Source organism: Dipodomys merriami, unplaced genomic scaffold (assembly GCF_024711535.1).
Source record: "Dipodomys merriami isolate MVZ:Mamm:240054 unplaced genomic scaffold, mDipMer1.0.p SCAF_916, whole genome shotgun sequence".
Taxonomy (NCBI): domain Eukaryota; kingdom Metazoa; phylum Chordata; class Mammalia; order Rodentia; family Heteromyidae; genus Dipodomys; species Dipodomys merriami.
In genome coordinates this window covers 80,977-99,541 of record NW_027206531.1, presented here as the reverse complement: position 1 = coordinate 99,541, position 18,565 = coordinate 80,977, and the positions used below count along the sequence as shown (strand labels likewise).

Here is an 18,565-nt window from a genome sequence, read left to right as displayed (position 1 = left end):
CTAGTATTAGAATGCCTAGCTACAGCAATAAGGCAAGATGCAGACATAAAGGGGATCCAAATAGGGAAAGAAGAAATAAAACTTTCCCTCTTTGCAGATGACATGATCTTGTATTTAAAGAATCCCATAGACTCCACTCCCAAATTACTCAAGCTGATTCAAAACTTTGGCAAAGTAGCAGGTTATAAAATTAACCCCCAAAAATCAATGGCTTTTCTATATGCCAACAATGAGAAAAGTGTGGCTGAAATTAGGAAAGCAACTCCATTTGTAATAGCCCCACAAAAAATAAAATACCTAGGAATTAACTTAACCAAAGAAGTGAAGGACCTCTATGATGAAAACTTTAAAATCTTGAAAAAGGAAATCAACACAGAACTTAAAAAATGGCAAAACCTCCCATGCTCCTGGATTGGCAAGATTAACATCGTGAAAATGGCAATACTTCCCAAGGCTATCTACAAATTCAACGCGATACCTATCAAAATTCCACCCTCATTCTTCAAGGAAATAGAGGAGGCAATCCAAAAATTCATATGGAACAATAAAAGACCCCGAATAGCAAAAACGCTCCTCAACGGAAAGAACACTGCTGGAGGAATATCAATACCAAATTTCAAACTCTACTATAAAGCCATAGTAATCAAAACAGCTTGGTATTGGCATAAGAACAGACCTCAGGACCAATGGAATAGAATTGAAAACCCAGAAATTAACCTACAGACCTATAGCCATCTAATCTTCGATAATGAAGCTAAAACAATAGAATGGAAGAAAGACAGCCTCTTCAGTAAATGGTGCTGGCAAAATTGGTTAACTACTTGTAGAAAACTAAAGCTAGATCCTTATATATCACCCTGCACCAGAATCAACTCCAAATGGATCAAAGACCTTGAACTCAAAGCAGACACTCTGAAAACATTACAGGATGGAATAGGAGAAACCCTAGGTCTCCTTGGCTCAGGTCGAAATTTTCTGAATAGAGACCCGGAAGCACAACAAATCAAAGAAAGGTTGGACAAATGGGATTGCATAAGATTGCAGAGCTTCTGCAGGGCAAATGACATAGCTGGCAAGATCAATAGAAAGCCCACCGATTGGGAGAAGATCTTTACTAGCCATACAACGGACAAAGGTCTCATATCTAAAATATACTTGGAACTCAAAAAATTTAACCACCCAACAACAAATCCTCAAAGAAACAACTGCCCAATAAATAAGTGGGCGAAAGACTTAAAGAGAAGCTTCTCTGAAGAAGAAAGAAGGATGGCCAATAGACACATGAAGAAATGTTCAACATCCCTAGCCATAAAAGAAATGCAAATCAAAACAACATTGAGATATCACCTCACTCCAGTTAGAACAGCAAAAATCAAGAACTCTAATAACAACAGATGCTGGAGGGGATGTGGACAGAAAGGAACCTTACTTCATTGTTGGTGGGAATGTAAACTTGTTCAACCACTTTGGAAAGCAGTATGGAGGTTCCTCAAAAGACTTCACATAGATCTCCCCTATGATCCAGCAATCCCACTTTTGGGCATTTACCCAAATGTTTACAAACAAGACCACACTAAAGCTACCAGCACAACTATGTTTATTGCAGCATTATTTACCATAGCTAAGATATGGAACCAACCCAGATGCCCCTCAGTAGATGAATGGATCAAGAAAATGTGGTATATATACACAATGGAATTCTATGCCTCCATCAGAAAGAATGACATTTCCCCATTTGTTAGGAAATGGAAAGGTTTGGAAAAAATTATATTAAGTGAAGTAAGCCAGGCCCAAAGAAGCATAGGTCCCATGGTTTCCCTTATTTGCAATATCTAGTATAGGTATGAGTCAAGCAGAAAAGGCCAGCTAATGTGATGTTAGGAAAATGAACCCTTAAATATGTATTTTAATGTTTGCGTTTCTTTCATGCATGTGTTTCTAATGCATTTATAAGATTATTTCTTTGTTGCTTTGTATGTCCCTCCCCCACAGTGTAACCCCTGCTTTCACTATATTTGATGTCAGTATATCATGTGGAGGAGATGGGGACAAACAAGTCGTTTAAGGATTCAGGTGGACCTGTTGCAACAATGAGAAGTACAAAATGTCATGTCAAAACCAGCTTTACAATTTCGGTGTGGGGGGGGGAGGGGGGTATAATTGGGTGGGGGGAGGGGGGTAAAATTGGGTGGGGGGAGGGGGGAGGCAGGGAAGGGAAGTGAAGTGTAAACAAAGGAGGAGGCTGCAATGCTTGGTAAGAAATGTATGCATTATCCTGCCCATGTAATTGTAGCCCCTCTGTACAGTATGTTGTCAAATAAAATAAAATAAAATTTAAAAAAAAAAAAACAAAAAAAAACAAAAGAGAAGTCCATACAGTTGAAGTCAATTGGATTTATTACTATTTCAGTTCAAAGCCAACCCAGGCAGGAGAGTCTGTCTAACTCTTATCTGTAATTAAATACTAAAAAAGCCAGAAGTGGATTTTAGGCTCAAGCAATAGAGTACTAGCTTTGGGGGCAGGTGGACAGGAAAGGCAACTGTACAGGGACAGGGGCCACCCTCTGGGTTCAAGCCCCCAAACCAGCATAAACTAAGCAAACAAACAAGCAAATGAAAAAAACCACAGATTGCTTTGAGACTATCCTTAAAGCACTGGTTTGAGAAGAGGCTCCTTTTGCTGATCGTACTCACTGGATCCTGCTTTGTGGAATCCTTATTGCTATGGAGAACTCAGGACCAGACTAAAGAATTGGGTAACTGACTCCTGCCACAGGAAAATCATCTCAGGAATGAAATATCCGTGCATAAGTCTCTTTAAAACCCCCAAATCTTTGTTTCTTTGCAGGAGAACACTTTTAAAACAAGTTTATTTCCTTTTATTCTATGCTGGCCTTCAAATGGCATATTGTTTCCTTTTGTTATACTCTCAACTAGAAGTTTACAGACAAGTTTTATGTAAGTAAAGACACACTTGACAAACTCAGGGACAGAATTTCCTTCAGGCCTTGGATTCTTTTCTTGTACCATAAAAGGACAGCAGAAATTACCTTGAAATTTGTCATTTCTCTATATACAATTCCTCTCTTGGGATCAGTTTCTACTTGCAATAACAGTCCTTCCACTTAGTTCCAGTAACAATCTATGGTGCTGCTCCAGGTAAAATGAATATTTTCTGGCTTCATTGAAATAGCACAAGTTATATCTTTGGACATGAGGTAACATGTGTTTCAGAGATAACTTCATAACGAGAAAATATGGAATTTGCATGGCTTATAAAACCTTATTCATGTACATATGGCCATATAAGATGATGTTAAGTGAAATGGAACCCAAGATATGGACACAACTTGCTTTTTCTTGCTTGTCATTTTTTAAATGTATCTAACAAGTAGTATGTGATTTTTTTGTTTCTCTTCTATTTTCTTCCTCCATGGTATAACCCCTGTTTTCACTATATTTGTTGTCAGAGACTTGCATCTTGCATATACATTTTTCTAATGTGGGGAGGGGAAGGGAAATAACAAAATGCTTAAAGAAGTATACAGTATGACCTATTGTAACAATGAGTTGTACATGGCACTATGTAGAAAATTAGCTTTACAACTTGAGGAGGGGAGAAGGGAGTTAGGTTGGTGGGGAGGAAAAGGATTGTAGGAGAAAAACAAAAGGGGAGGTAACAATGCTTGATAGATAATGTACTCATTAACTTTCTTATGTAACTCTAGCCCCTCTTTAAACCATTTTTACAATAAAAACATGAAAGAAACATCCTGGACTACTTTAAGTTCAAATTTTCTAAGTGCTCTGTAATTAAGACCAATTTTATGTGGGAAGAATATTCTCAGAAACATTTTTGTGAGTGTGTTTTGTGCATTATTTCCCAAGTGTACATAAGTTAGCAGTAGGAGAAACAATAGGAATAATAGGAGAAAAAGAAGTTTTGTGCTTAAGTATAATGGTTCAATACACTATAGAAGACTCTTCAAGTAAGACAACTTTGAAACAATAAATCCAAGGCCAGTATGTAGATCTATGGGAGTGATACAGGGAAAGCATTACTACTAAGTGGAACATGAAGGATGAGGCCACTCTTGTTTTCTACTAGATCTAAATCATGGTTGCTAATCATGCAAATTTGTCAAAAGTAGAACAGAAGAGTAATTCTGGTTCCAAAACAAGTCAGATATAAGAGCATGGACTTAACTGGAAAAAAAGGCAATGTAGAGAGAGCAGGAAATATAGTAGCAATGAGCTAGTGGATAAGATCACATTTGTTTTTCTTTTTCCGTTTTTTTTTATGGTTGTGGGTCTTGAACTCTGGGCCTGTGCGATGTCCCTCCCCTCTTCAGCTCAAGGCTAGAACTCTACCACTTGAGCCACAGTGCCAATTCCAGTGTTCTATTGGTTAATTGGAGTTAAGTGCCTCAGAAAACTTTCGTACTGGTGTTTGATCTGAACTGCAATCCTCAGATCTCAACCTCCTGAGTAACAAGGATTAAAATTTTGAGACACCAGTACCAGGATTAAGATCACATTTGTAGCAGTGTACACTCAGGATGTGTAATGTGTATGTTCATCTATCTTTGTATGAATTCTTGAGTTAAAAATCTAGGCTACAGGTTAGACTTTACATTCACAAAAATGTTTGTAGTTTAAAACCATACTCCTGGAAAAAATAAAAACTAAGAATATAAAAGAGTCTGGAAAGTTCAGTTTGCATCCAGCCTCGGCAGAAGAGTCTTTGCAACACTACCTATAATTAACCAACCAAAAGCTGCATTGGATGAATTGCTCAAGTGATGTCATACTAGTTATGAACAAGAGTGCTGAATAATAGCCTGAGGATTTTGCATACATGCATACAAACATTTACATGCACACAGAAGCACTTATATGTGCAAACACACATATGAAACAATTCTCAAAATGTGTAGAAAAGTTAGAAAACAATAGAAAATATGTCCTGAGTAAGACTAGAATCAAGTGATAATTTTTAATATTAGAAAGTCGTCAAGTGAACTTTCCCCCCAAAAGCATGAGACTATTACATAAGTATTGACCACAGATAGTAAAAGAGCCAAGTAATAATGATTAAAGGGATCGGATCCATGGAAGAATGAATCAAAGACCCCTGCAGGTGCATCTGAAAATTTTCATATTCTGTGTCAAATGTTAGAACATCATTGAAAATTGTACAGAAACAGTTTGAACAGTCAGTCGTGGATAAGATCATCAGAGAAGTTCAGAATTACTAGTATGTTTCTCGATCAAATAAACCAACAAACTATCGCAGGGCAATGCAATACAAGTCTGGAATTTTAGCACTCAGATTAATACAGGAGATTAGAGAGTGGATTAAATAGTAATACCTTCCCTGCACTAGATAGTATAATTTTGCCTCAATAAAACAAACCAAAGAACAAGAAAGGAATTCACAGTTGGAATTTTGGGCAAATTTTTTCATGTTTTGAGAAGTCAAGTTTCCTATTGAAATACAACTCATATATCATCCTCAGTCATGTTTTAAATGCTCTCTTCATTACAGAATACTTCTAGGTGCAAAATCGGTCATGATTCAGAACCAAAAATTTTAAAAATTTAGCATCATTCTGTTGGATTCCAAAGAAATAATGAAGGAATACAAAAGCTTAAGCCAGGAGAAACAGCAAAGTTATCTAATGTAGGACTTTGTAGACCTTACTAAATTAGAATTTAGATTTAAAATAAATATCTTTTGCTTGTAATTTCATATTCTATACGATACTACAAAATACTTTTTAAATAGAAGTTTTAATTTACCAATTCACAAATAATTCTGGCATTCTATTTGTCTAGAATATTCTTTCAAGAGAGTTGTAATTAGGACTTAGTTTATAGATAATTCCAACAGTAGATGTATAACATGATAATGTGAATAATCTAGAAAAAGTTGACAATAAATGGATGCTATTAATTTATAAATTTAGAAAAAGAGCCATGTTTTGTGACTTTTGTGTAACATGGTATGAAGAGAATTATTGTTTGAAATCTTTTTTCTTCTACCTGTACATAACATAGGAAGAAATTTCCTTAATTGTATACCTCTGTATACAATGAGAAAAATCCTAGGTTTGGCGTTTGTCTTCATTTTGTTTTTGTTGTTTTGTTTGTCCTAGGGCTTGACGTCTGGGCCTGGGCACTGTCCCTGAGCCTGTTTTTTGCTCAAGGATACTGCTCTACCACTAGAACCTCAGTACTACTTGTGTCTGGCTTTTCCTGAGCAGTTTATTGGAGATAAGAATCTAAGGAACCTTCCTGGCTGGGTGGGCTTTGAACCATAATATACAGATCTTTCCCTCTTGAATATTTATGGTAGACGAAAAGATAAGTATAAATGATATTTTCAAGTTTTCTGATCTCAAGAATACCACTTGAGGGAAAATGATGCAGCAAAGTTTAATGTAGTGTTCTTTCAACAAAAAAGAGCATAACATTAGCAGAATTGTAGAATTTTTTCACAATAGTGATAAGCTAGTCATGATGTGAATTTAGGGAATTTTAAGGTGCAGCTTACAAGGTGGAAACTGTTGGGCTAGAATGACTTTACTGCATAAAATTTTGGTATTGATTTTCATTGAAATAATAGCTTACTATGATGAACAAATGTTTACTCTAGAGGAATTAATTATTATAGATACTTCATAGTTTTATCTTCTACCAGAATGTGGCTAGTTTCTCTGTTGACATTTAAATATGTAATGCCCCATTGGAAACTGCATCTCTTGCAGAATTACATAAAATGCATACAGGCACTGTTTTAAATGTCTCTGGTATGACATACTCAGAATTTAAACATGAGTAGTTAGTAGAACACATATATTCTGTCCTCTTAACAAATATTCAGTTTTAATAATTAGGAGTTTTCAGGAAATTGAACTATTTTCTAGTTAGTATGAGACAATATTAAAATACTGTTTTTTAAAAAAAATAATGGCAAGTATATTCTGAAAAGTTTGTATAGTTTGATAGCATTCAAGTTGATGACCATCTGAAAAAGAAAGGGGCAATTAATTCAAATTAGAAGCCAAATATTGTTCATTTTTTAAAAAAATGTAATACACATAGAATATCATTTACTATAGAAATATAGTGAAATTATATTTTATGTAGCTTATTTTTAAATTAAATTTTATTGTCAAGGTGGTATATAGAAGGTTTTACAGTAATTGTAAGGTAGTGAATATCTAAAAGTTGAACTTTTTATGCTCTCCCTCATTTTTCTCACACTTTTACTTCACCCCAATATCCCTCACAAGTTGTAATGTGAATATCCTACATGTTGTCTTGTGAATATTGCTATTGCATTGGTTTGCCCTTTGTCCTAAATGAAATCACATAGTACTGTAAAAACAATAACCACAAAGAAAAACCTCTGGTTCCATGTCTAGGAGTTCATTTTGCTCAGCATCCTCTTATATGGTTATATATACATAGCTATTGAGCCATTCTGCTCATCCGCTAGGACTATTTTAGCCATTACCTAATTATTACACATGAGGAACACCATGGAATCTGTTTCTTTGTGTCTTGCTTATTTTTCTTAGTAGGATTTTTCCAAGTCTTTCCATTTCCTTATTAATTGGAAGCATAGAATTCCACGGTGTGTGTGTTTAATGGATTTGTTCATCTTCTGAGTGGCATATTGGTTTAAATCATGATTGCATGTAAGTATCATTAGAGTCATACAAAAATGACAGATGCCACCTCCCCAGATATACTAAAATCACGATTTCTAAGTAAGATAGTTTTTGATGGTGGGACAAGTGTTGAGATACCTGAATAAGTCTAATGTATTTCTTGCACTGAGTTAGGCAGGAAGACATCATATAGGATAAAAATGGTACTGACAAAATATTCCCTTGAGAAACATTTAGGAGGCTTCCAGAAATATGAAGAAATTCAGATAATTTTGAAGAATTTAGAAATGCAAGTTCAAGTATGTCTCTTTAAATAAAAATTATGAAAGTGGATGGGCAAATGAAGAGGAAGAGAAGAAATAACTGACAGCAGATCATTGTTCCAAGTTAGAGTATAAAAAGAAATAATCTATAACTTCCCAGTTAAAAGGAGACCAGTATAATACGTCCCACTTAATTTAGGTACATGCAAAATATTTACTTGGCTTTTTCCTACTTTAATGATCCAAAATAAAGACTTATAAGAAAAGTTATGTGATTGCCATTACTTCAACCAGAACACTAATTGTGATGAGCCCTCTTTTTCTCACATTGCACTTGGAAAATAATCCATAAGTTGAAGATGTTGTGGCTGATTATAATCAGTGTTAGGGGCTTCTACTTGTACAATTATCCCAAAATAATTTAAAGCAGTTTTTCCTCCAAGATATCCAACTGCATTGTCTAAAGCTGTACTTTGAACACACCCTCAAACGTGAGTACGTAATTTGAAATTATACTTCAGCATTTCCTTGGCACATTCTATTTTGTGCCTTTATCTTTTTTGCACATTCTTTTTGAGTTCATAGTTGCTCTATTTCAATTTCATCTTTATATACTACTAAGAACATTGTTCAACTACCACTTCTTGTTTGCACACACCCAGTGTATGTATCAAGGTACTTTGTCTATGATAAACAATAGGGTAGTACTCACTCTCTGAGGAAAAAATTGCACAGTATAACCCTATGCCCACATTAGAGGGTGTAGAATTTAAAGCAGTTTGAGACAAACAGTGATATTAGAAGTGAAAGCCTCCCTAGGGACATTTGCTTGGAGCTCATTAGTTTTCCCAGGAGAAATATAAATATCCACAAAATTTGGAGCTAATTAGTAAGTAATCAATTTAATACTAGATCCTAGAATTTGTGTTAATTCAAGTCACCATTGTATTATTGTTATATCAGAATTCTTCCCTATTTGCCAATGTGTATGAGAAAATGAAAGATTTGGATTAAATGGTGAGGCTAATGTCTGAAGTCTTCCATTCAATAAAAGTTTGAAGTTTATTATAGCACTTCCTACATATAAGAATTTGTGGCAGGGGCTGGGAATGTGGCTCAGTGGTAGAGTGCTTGCCTTGCATGCATGAGGCCTTGTGTTCGATTCCTCAGCACCACATAAGCAAAAAGAAAAAAGCCAGAAGTGGTGCTGTGGCTCAAGGGATAGAGCGCTAGCCTTGAGCTGAAGAGCTGAGGGACAGCGCCCAGGCCCAGAGTTCAGGCCCCACGACGGGACCCAAAAAAGAAAAAAAGAAAAAAGAATTTGTGGCATGTTGATTGACAGGGTTACTTAAGCATGGATATATCCCTAACAAGAATTAGATTTCAATAAGGTATATGGCAGTTATGATTTGTTAATGTTTATTGAGGCATTTTCTGTTATAAAGAAGAATCAATTCAAGGATTCTTCAGTCACATCAGTAAAGCTGTATGTTTAACCTAATACTTGGTGTTACTTGTCCTACATTTGTGATGATTAGGCTAATAAGATATCCAACAATATTTCAATAAAATCCCAAACAGATGTGGATACATGAATCACTCATTGGAACTGTAGGACAAATTAGGCTTGTCTGTGCTGTAGTTCAATCTCTAATCTCCTGTCTAAACAGTCTTGAAACATATTCACAAAATACCTCTAAGGAAAGTTCATGAGAGTTATAACTGTATAATTCTTCTAAGGTCAGGATAAAAGCATTTGTTCCCAGCATTTAAAATCAACAGGATCTGTTGAATTCATGGATCCAGAATTTTATAGCTTCACATTCATATCACGAATTTTTATCAATATGAATTAATCACACTGAGTTGAACAATATATCTTAGTCCATCAAAATGTGGAAGTAAATGATTTTATTTATAAGAACACAATACCAGCAAGAAAAGTGAGTATACATTAGAGAGACTGCAGGAATAACATTAGGGTTTTTACTGTCTCTACCTATTAATGTAATTTTATTTCTTGGTATAGAAACTCTCCTCTTGTTATTATTGAATGTAATCCAATTCAGTTTATAACTATGTACTCAATGTGGGAACACTAGCTTCAAAGAAGTGTAAAGTTATTTTTCCTTTTCAATCACCTTATCATTGTCAGGTTACACTGTGGTCATCATCATTATCTTCATCAAAATTATTATTAGCATCATAAGTACTAATTAATGAAAATCGTATATGTGCCTATGATTTTGCTATTATTTGTCTTTTGATTAATATTTTTAATGTTAACACTGCATGCATCCATATTAAAATTTTGAACAAATAAAGAAACAAAAAAAACTAAACCATATCAGGTAGCTTGACTATGTGTTTATAACAAATTATGGAATAGATTTTTGAAGCATTGCTAATTCCTAACCAGTATGAATTAACATCCTCTCTTCCCCTCATTACACACAAATATTTAAGAGTTTGGACAGAACTTTTTCAAGTAATATACTGTAAATATTACTACAAAGTCATATGTGTATCTAAAATTCCCTTGAAAGTAAAAGCTCTACTTTCTAATGAAATATTAGTTATTTTATTCTAGGAAACTTTTAGAAAAATAGACTGTATATCTTTGAAATGTAAAAGGTCAAAAATAGTAGCAAAAAATAGAGTGAGTCCGTCTTCAGAAATATATGTGTGTGTGTATATATATATATATATATATATATATATATATATATATATTAATGTTATGTGTAGAATGACATTTTTAGAGATTGTCATCAGAAATATATACATATCTAAATTTATGGGTAGAATGATGTACACTATGGTGAAACAAAAATCTTAAAACATAATTAAAATAAAAACTACATCAAAAAGTGCCAGTGACTCACTGTTATAATTCGACCTATTCTGGGTAATGAGATCTTAGAAATGTGTTTGAAAGTTGCCCAGACAGAAAAGTACTTGTTAGATTCTTATCTCCAATTAACCACTAAAAACATGAATTAGCTCTGTGCCTCAAGTTGTAGATTGCTCTCCTTGAAGATAAAAAGGCTTAGTGATAATGCCCAGGCCTTTCAAACAACAACAACAACAACAACAAAATGTATCACATTAGTTTCACAAAAACATCTTTTAACTGCTGTGAACCTTTCTTAGAAACATGAATACAAGCCCCTGGAAAATGTTAAGTAAAAAGTATAGAATATTTACGTTTATATTAAAGACGTGACTATTTAGATTGTTTAAGATATTTAGGTAATGATTAGGAATTAAGAATAATGATGGGTAAGTAATATATTGGAACTGGTTTGTTATTCTATTTTATGATAGTAATAGAATAATACTTATAATGATTATATTAAATTACTCTTGCTTTATATTTGAATTATAATACATGCTAAACACTTTTAAATGTTTCCAATGGAAAGGAATATCAATTCTTATGTAATTTCAAAGCAATTGAGAAAATTATTCCACGGCTGGTTTGCTTTAAGACTATATTTCTTTTCCTTTTCTAGTTTTCATATGTACATAGAAATTAAAATTCCAAAAATTCAATGGATGTTGGCATTCAGGAACATCTTCATAGATACTAATATTGGAGTCCCTTAAGTGGAATTGTTTTATTTCATTTATTAATTTCACAAATAAATCAAGATGATAGTGTATTTTGTTTCTTTTCACTGCCATTGGCTCTTATCTTGAGAATACTTTTTCCCTAGCAAAGCAGAGAAAAACAATTGGATTGACCAAGTAACATATGGCTTTCATAAGATGCAGATGCATAGATTTGTGTCTTCTGTCATTTGCCAAAAGTTTCTTCCAGAAAAGGTTATCAATTATTTATGTGTTGCTTAATTCCTAGGTATTCCAGTTATCATATACACTTTTTGATTTAGTTATCTCTGAATAAACTTAAAATAAACAATTAAAAATACTTAAAATGAACAGAAATCATATTATTGTTTCAAATGTTGCAGTTTACAAAGTTTATAAGCAAACACAAACAATATCTTTTTACGTTTTCTACATTTTGTGTGAAGTATTTTAACAATAGCTTTTTTTTTTGCTGACGTGTAATTCACCTGAAATATATTATTTCCTTTTATTGTATGCATTTTAGTGATTTGGAAGTGAATTGTACAATCATAGGTTTTCCAAGCCTAAAATTTTCACAAATTTGCTTTTCTTCAAATAGAAATGCTGTAAATTTTAGAACAGACATTAAAGTATATTTAAGATTCATTTACAGGAATTTGTCCAGCATACATCCTCGATAGTGATACTTTTCAAAATTTGGTTTTGGGGATTATTTCCAGGGTCTCACACAAAGTATTCAAGTGCAATCTCAATGAACTACATTCCCTGTACAAACAAGTTTTTTACTTCTCTTTAATACATACATAGACGTGTAATGGATAGAACCTATTCAATTCTCTTTGACCTTTTGAAAAATTGCTTGCTTTAATGATTGAAGTATTATACAAATTCATTTGCTAAGTGGAGTATATCAATTTCTCCACAAGTGCATTACTATATTTTGTGTCATCTTTTTATATTATAGTCCTACTAGTGAATTTTCTCTTTATTTATTCTTGGATACTAAAGAGGAACTTATTTCATATGCTCCTACTATCTACATATATTCTTTAAAGAAATATGCTATTTTGGGAAAAGTTATATAGAATTAGAAGATATAAAAATACTTAGACTCAGAATCATTTTAGCATTAACATTGTAGCATTAACAAATATGTGTCTTCTATATGTTAGATATATTTTCACTTCTGTTATATTGTCCTTTGAATTATGAAAGAGTATAAGTTGATATTATACAGATTATTCTTGCTTTTCTTTACCCACTAATGCTTTCCATGTCATATTATAGAAACTTTTACTGATCCAATGCCCTGAATTTTTATGTTTATGTTTTATGTTTTTACATCTCACATTTAGTTTGATAATCATCTTCTATTTAAAAACTTTAAATTTTTGTGTAAGGATTGAGGTAGTAGTCTAAGAAATTTTTTTTAAATAGAGGAAGGCAATAGGGCCACAACAACCATTTAAGATTCTATTTTTATTTCATAAAGTCATGGCATCCTTTTCAAAATCTATTGACCATAAAACTGAGATTTTTATTGTGAAAATACCATACAGAGGTGTTACAATTACACAACAGTATTAACCAAAGCATGCTATTTGCAGAGGAGTATTTAAAAGATGTAATTTCTTATAAAATTGAACTTTTAATCCAACAAAATGAATACCAGGAATCTATCACTTGGAAGATGTGAGCGGAAGTCAAAGGGAAGGAATAAAGGGAGTTATGCAGGAAGAGAGTGAAGGCATAATATTCAATGCAGATAGTATGAAACTAGAAAACATGAAAGTGGGGTGAGGTTTGGAAGGGTATAAGAAAGTTATTAAAGATCCATTGTACTTATAACTGAATTGTGGAATGGAAATTCTTTTGAACAACTATTTAATAAAAATATAATTAAAAACAATGGAGACATCTGATCTTCAACTGTATTCTCTTAAACCATGAATCAATATAATAGTTTCCTCCTCAGAAATTTTCTTTGCAGGTATTTTCCTCATAATGTCAGAAAACTGACCAATGCAATGAATATCAATATATCACATTGCCTATTGTAAATAGACACAATATAAAAATCACAGTAAAATTGTTAGAATTCATCACATGAAAAAATAACAGGAAGAAAGTATCAAATGATGAATTATAGTTTTTCCAAGTACTTTACCAATGGTATCTAACTTAATCCTCACAATAATCCCATAAAGTGGAACTTCGTCCATTTTTAATTCTCAGATGATGGTATTGACATCTTCAGAATTGTAATTACTAGTACAGTATTGCACACATGGTAAGTGTTAGCCTGAGGCGCATCTCCCGCTGTATCAAATAACCGCATTTTATTTTATGACAAAAATACCAGCACTTAGTCTACTAATTCTAGGAAAATTTCCCAGAATTATTGTGTACACTCTAATTATATTTGACTTTATCTTTGTTAGAAAATAGGTAGCTGTAATATGAAAACTCCAAGTTCATAATCAATTTATACATCCCTGGTGAAAAGAACTGCTAAAGTATAACATTCTTGATTTCTAGCTCAAAATAGTAGAAATCATAACCTATCCCTTCACTCAACACTTCACTGCCTGGGGATCCCATTTCTGTTTAACACAGTCATACCAAAAGAGTGTCCTGCCCAATTCCTGATGGAAACAGACTGCAGGTGTTATGGACCAGTCATTTCCACATTGTAGCTCACCTAGGTTGTTTACCATTAGAAGTATTTTGATTGCTTTTTATACCAAACATTCTGAGAGAAATATACTACTTTAAAATGTTATTAAAGCAAGACTGATATAAAAATCACCTTTGACCCCAGATAAATATTTTACCTTTCATATAAATATTTTACCTTTCATATACCCCCAAATGCCGTCTGAGCTATCATTAATGTTAGCAACAAGGGGTTAAAAATCATAGACACCAAGACCGAAGCATGAATTAAAGACTCTCCAACTTGTCAATACAATTGGTTTAAAAAGTCATCAATACTACTTCATTTTTAAATTTTTCTTATGAAGATTCAATTATAAAATATTAACAGTTGAAAATAACCCATTTTCTTGGGAGTAGGACACAAAGCACAAGATTAAACCTCATCATTTTAAAGGACCTTTATTTATACTACAAATTCACTCCCATAACTACAATGATATGAAAAATAACTGAAGTACAGAAACACAAAGGAAGTAATTTAACTGCATCATCTACATTCAATGGACTGTGTTAATAGAAAACAAAGTTAAACTAATAATTAGCTTACCAAATTCACATACATTCTTTCATTCTATTTCATTTAGTTTCAGAAAAACTGGATTTTCATAACATGATGCATAAAAAGCCTGTATACCCTCATATATTTTCAGATCTTAACAATATTTATTTCAGAAATGTCTTTAGCTCCATAGTCAATGAACTGAAATAATACTAAAATATTCAAAGGGTTTTCCGAAATTGCAAGACTCGCTCTGTGATGTTATTCATATTGGAAAAGATATTCAAAAAGCCTTATTTGTTAAGTTGCAATAGTTACTCCCACAAAAGAGCCATTAGCCCTTTGCATGTACAAAACAACTTCAGATACATCCACTATCTAAAGATGACACGTGCTTTTGTTTTTTTTTTTTTGAAAGGAATAGCTAACAAGCATATCAACAATACTGATTTTCAGTCAATATGATGGGATATTCAAACTTGATAAATATTGGGTTGATTACCTCTTAGTGTGAATAGATATGATCTTACAAAGAAAGTTATTTTCAACAGAAAGCCAGAAAGAGTTTATCCACTTTGTGTTTCACGGGAATAACCAGAGAGCAATACCTATTTGGTCCAGTTGGTCAAACTTACTCCATGAGCATATGTTAAAAGTATAACAAATTTAAGAAGTCAAATACATATTTTGTACCGACAGTCATCTTCCAGCACTAATTTACTACCTAAATATGTCTGAATCTTCTCACCTAACATATAATAAGAGCTGAAAGCGTTCTCTTTCATCTAACTTAATATTGTAAATCGTTTGATTCTGATGATATTATTTGACAAATAAAATGTACAAAATGACATGACAGAATACTGATACATAAAAACATTGCAACAAATTCAGCTCTTTTCAGCCTCACCCTGTCCACACTGGCAAGCAACATTGCAACAGCATATGCACACATATACACATACACACATATGCACACATGTACACACACCTATACATGCATGCTAAATTCAAAAAAAGTTCAAAAAAATTAATGATTAGTACAAACAATAATTTGCCTTACTACAAAAAAATACACAATCCAGTCACCACAGATGTTACATTTTACCTGCCTATCCACATGTGACCACTTAATTTATATTTAATTACTTAATTAACTAATTAATTCAATGATTTGTTTGGTGCTAATACTAAGGCTTGAACTCAGGGCCTGTCTCTGTCCCAGAATTTGTTATTTTTTTGTTTTAGTTTTCTCAAGGATATCATTTTACTGCTTGTACCACAGCTCCAGTTCTAGCTTTTGTTGGTTTATTTCAAATCAGAATCTAATACTTTTTTTTTTGTTTGGTCTGGCTACAAACCGCAATCCTAAGACTTCATCTTTCTGATTAGCTAGGATTAATGACATGAGCCAACAGTGTGGCTTCTATTTTTCCTCTATTGTTATCTAATGCACATACTTAGATAGTAATTTAAAAATGAGAGTATAGAAGCAAGATGTACAGTGATGATACTGTCCTGTCAGAAATTCAAGTTAGTAATGTAAATTTCTTCTTAAGAACACACACAAAAAATATCATGATATAGTATAAGAGAATTCACAATTGGACATATGAGCTTTAAGAGATTTCTAATAGATCCATTATTTATTGGTACCCAACATTAGAAAAAAATATATAATGTAGTACTAAAATAGAAGTCCTTTACATGACTACTTCCATTCTTTGTTTTTTTAAGACACTTGTTTTCATCTAAAAAAGTAGGCCTGTCTATTGTCTTCATGTGGTTTCAATGATTGAAGGTGCTTAATGAGAAATCAAAATGTATTAGTAGTACTTTGCTATCAATTAAATCTCACTTTTTCTTTTTGGAGAATATAATGATCAAAGAAATAGTTGAGAATCAGCAAGCAATTTTTCAGAATCATGCTTCCAGTGCAAGTGGATCAACAGTAAGTAATCCTCAATATCATTTTCCACAAAGTTTTGTCACAGATACATCGGCCTGCTTTCTCTTGCTGCTTTCATAGCCTGGACCTATTCCTTCATTGTACATGAAAGGTGTGATTCAACTGATTTCATTCAGATCTGTTCCTAGAATTATCAAGGATTTAGATTCTTGTCTGCAATATGATTAAACCTATGTCTCTTCATGTAGGCTGCTAAAAATGTATTTACCAAATTCAAGTAAATACATAAATTCTATTTCTATCTTTTTAAAACATAAAATTCTGCTTGCTCTATATATTGATCAGAGGCATGCATTTGTGTCTATCTAGGACATTGCACATCTGTCTCTCTTCCTCTCCCTTTAATGTTTCTCATAAATAATAGGATTGCTCTATAATTATCATAATTTATTTTGCTTTTATATTTTTGGTTGCATCATTTTACTTTCTGCTCTGCCATTTCCCAAATCATTTATATAGAAGGCATTATTCCTAGAATAAGCTGCACATGAAGACACCACTGGTCCTTATTTTCAGTCTGTATCTTTGAATACGGAGGAAAATCTATCCTGTGCTTCCATCAATTCCCTACTCTCCAGTTAGAATAATTTCGAATAGTAAAAATATAAAAAGGGAAAATAAATCATGGTGAAAAAACAGATGCAGAAAATTCACCGGATTTTTCTGAACAGTTCAACTAACTTGAACTATTAGGGAAATACTTGGACACCTCATTCCCACTGTCACTCAAAGTCTCTGGTTAGGCAATTCTGATGAAGACGAGGAACATGATGAAAAAGTGAGGAATGGTATCAATTGCAAGAAAAAATGGAGAAAGATCCAGGCAACTTTCTTCTTTTGGCTGCTGAAAATAATCAGGTTATTACAGTGCAGAGACTACTTTCCATAAAGGCCACTCATGTGAATACTAGGGATGACGATGAGTATACCCATATTCATCAAGAAGCCTACAGTGGACACTTAGACACTGTCTATGAGTTGGTGGCTGAAGCGGCACATATTCATGCAATAACTGTAGATGGCTGGACAACCCTGTGCAGTGCTTATATGTGGAATAATAATAGAGTGGCTTTTTTCTTACTTCATCATGATGGAGATACCAATGGCCCCCTTGCATCTTGCTGATGGTAATAGAGTTAGCAAAGACATGTTGGATCTGCTTCTGTTGAACCACTATGTCAAATCAGGTCTGAAGAACAACTTGGAAGAAACTGTATTTGATATTGCCAAAAGGATAAGTATGTATCACTACCTCTTTGAAGTTTTGGAAGGCTGTACAAATTGCTCTCCTAAGTCATAATGGTTCGGTTAAGTTCCTTAAATTTCAAAAATGCCATTTCATTCTGTTTCCATACAAAATATTTTCACAATCCAACTAACAACAATAGCTTACTGCAACAATTCATGGATTCCATGGAAGTCTTCCAAGTCAATTGCCTTACTTTGATGTCAAAATGTATTCAAGGGTTAGTTGTATATCTATAATGATTTCTGGAGAGTTTTTGCTTTTTTATTGTAATTAAGTGGTTACATAATTTCCCTAATTTCACAGTATTGTGGGATAGTGACACTCAGTAAAAATCACAAACACATTCTAACATTTCTGGAGAAAATTGTCTATCACAGTGTATAACATTTATGAGTTCCATGAGCTTTGCGATACTGTTATTTCTTCCACATTGGTTGGTATGTACATTTCTTTTGTTTTGCATAACATCAGCTGTTCCCTTTTCCCACATGTTCCCTCCCTTCTATCCCTGCCATTAACTTGCTTAGTTCATTTTGGTCAATGTCCAGTGCAACTAATGAATTTTTCCCTGATTTCCTCTATTTCTATGTC

General features: G+C 33.2%; 1 pseudogene; it reads left to right on the top strand.

Annotated features, from left to right (window-relative positions):
- The first annotated feature begins 17,360 nt into the window (after positions 1 to 17,360).
- On the top strand, positions 17,361 to 18,025 carry LOC138821428 (ankyrin repeat domain-containing protein 49 pseudogene; annotated as a pseudogene).
- Positions 18,026 to 18,565: the final 540 nt, after the last annotated feature.